Genomic DNA, 2809 nt, shown 5'->3' with positions numbered 1-2809 from the left:
GGGCAGCTAGGGCCATAGTCTCAGTGGTTCCATCAAGCTCTATCAGACCAGCAAACCTTTTTAAATGATTTTGAGTTTTGTTCCACATTGTTCTCCCACTCTATCCAAGGATCTTCTACATAGATCCCCCTCCCAGTGGTTGACAGTGGTAGCTGGGCTTCATCTAGTTCTTCTGGTCTCATAGTTGTATAGGCTGCAGATCACATGGTGTACCAGTCACTTGGACTAATTGTTTTGATGCGTCTGTGGTTTTCTTCATTCTTTGCTTTGGATGAGGAGAGACGACTCATTACATTTAGATGACTGCTTGCAAGCTTTTAAGATCCCAGTTGTTACTTGCCAGAGTAGGATGTGGAACAATGTTTTTGTGTAGTATGTTATGCCGATTGAGTTTGATGCCCCCTGTGACTATGGTACTGAGCCCACAGGTGCAACTGCTTGCTCCCTCTGGGTAGCTGGCCGTGGCCAAGAAGTGACGACAACCTTGCACCTTGTCAGCTGTATTAACCAAACCAAACTCATTGCCATCGAGTCAGATGTGACCCATAGCTACCTCTCTTGGGTTTCTGAGGCAATATCACTACAGAAGTAGATTGCCCAACCTTCCTTCCAAGGAGTGGCTGGTGGGTTTGAACCACCAGCCTTCTGGTTAGCAGTCAAATGCCTTAGGCACTGTGCCACCAGAGCTCCTGTACCTCTACTATAATATACCTAAAAATTCTTAGAGAACATACAAATACACTTGTAGAAACATTGTCTGCCAACCCTGTACATGGTCATGGCACACTCCCCCCTGCATAGACATACCTAATAGTTCAGCCTGTCCACCCATCTATCCACCCATATGTCAAGGTTTGCCTTCACTGACAGCACAGTGGTATATATGCAAAAGGATTCATCTTTGTTGTCTGTGCCTCCCATGCACCTCTCTATGTTTTCCTCTTCCTCAATGCCACTGTGTTGATCACTCACATTTGGTATATTGCCCTTCTCTTCACCCAAATCAATACTTGTCTCTACCTATCTAACAGTGTTATCTCCCTTCCCCTTCCACCCCAGTAACCAACAAAGAAAATTTCTGTGAAGGCTTTCTTGATTCCCACGAGTGAAAAGTAATTTCTCCTCCTTTAAACCCCTGTGGCCCTTCTTTTTCTTTCTCATTTTGTATTTAGTTCTATATATGGCTACCATTTGTACTCTGTAGTAAGCTCCTGGAAGTCAGGGACCTTCTTTGTATCTTTGGAAGTGCTCTACAGCAGTGGATGTCCAGTAAATGATTGTTGAAAGACTAAAACCCAACTCTTACGAGTTACAATTTTTTCTGACTTGATGTGTTCAGGGCCAAGGCGTAGGGCATGAAGCCTGGAGTTCTGCAATGTGAGTGGGAATCACTTATCCACAATATTCAGTGATTGCAGTCTCTTGCCATGACTTCCTGCACAGTGGGATAGAGGAAGGATTCATAGTTTGTTATTCTGCCTCCGTCCTTCCAGTTTCTCTTTTTTTAGAACTCTATTTCCTGATTATCTCTTTCTCTGTATTAGTTACCTATTGTCCTTTGATAAATCACTCTAAAACAAAATCATTTATTATTTCTCATGGTTTTTGTGGGTCAGGAATATGAGAGATTTGGTAGGGCAGTTCTTGGCTCAGGATCTGCCCAGTCAGATGTATCTAGGGCTATAGTAATCTGAAGTCTTGACTGAGGCTAGAGGATCCATTTGTAAGGTCACTCACTCATATGGCTGGCAAGTTGGTACTGGTAAGTTGAATGCTCTCCACATGACCTCTGCAGAGGGCTGCTTGAGTATCCTCACGGTATGGTGGCTGTCTCCCCCCAGAGCTAATGATTGAAGACATTAAAGCAGAAACTACAGTGCCTTTTATGACTTACTATCAGTAATCACATACTGTTTCTTACCCCCTGTTCTATTGGTTACACAGGCCATCGCTGATTCATTTTGGAGGTTGGGTCCATTACACAAGATAATGAACATCAGAAGTCAAGGATGACTGGGCTCATTGGAGGCTGGCTACTGTGATTCCCCAAGCTAAGGCTAATGAGCTTACCCTTGGTTCATCTCCCTCTTCCTAATTCCAGATCTCACCCTAGACTACAGTACCAACTTTCAATTCTTGTCCTCTCTTAATCCACCCTCCAAACTATTACTGAAGTGTAAATCTGAGCATTCTTGCTTATAAATCTTTAGTAACTAAAATGTACACTCCAGGAGGGCAAGGAATACTAGCTATCTATTGCTGTATAACTCTATTACTCAAACATAGTGGCTTAAAACAACACACACTTATTATCTCACTTTTTCTGTACATCAGGAGTCTGGCTTGACTTCGCTGGGTTCTTTGCCAGGCTGCAATTAAGGTGTTGGCCAGGAATGGCTTCACATCTGAGGCTCTGCTGGGGAAGGATACACTTCTACACTCATGAATTATGGCAGTATTCAATTCCTTATAGTTTATCAGTCTGAGGGTTCCAGTTTCTTGCTGGCTTTCAACTGGAGGCTGCCCTCAGTTCCTTGCCATTTGGCCCTCTCATAACATGCCTGCTTGTTTCTTCAGAACCAGCAGGTCTCTTAGCAAAGCAGATGTTAAAATCTCATATAACATAATCCTGTACAGGTACTCATGTACATCTTTGTACATGATATTCATGTACAGGTACTTATGTCACCTTTGCCTGATTCTTTGATTAGAAGCAAGCCACAGGGCCTGCTTATACTCATACAGAGTGAGGAGGGAATACATAAAGGTGTGATTACCAGGAGATATGGATCACGAAGGCCACTTTAAA

The sequence above is a fragment of the Orycteropus afer genome, unplaced genomic scaffold, assembly GCF_000298275.1.
Source record: "Orycteropus afer afer isolate SDZICR_OR568_19922 unplaced genomic scaffold, OryAfe1.0 scaffold00020, whole genome shotgun sequence".
Classification (NCBI taxonomy): Eukaryota; Metazoa; Chordata; class Mammalia; order Tubulidentata; family Orycteropodidae; genus Orycteropus; species Orycteropus afer.
Note: the sequence above shows the minus strand (reverse complement) of the source record.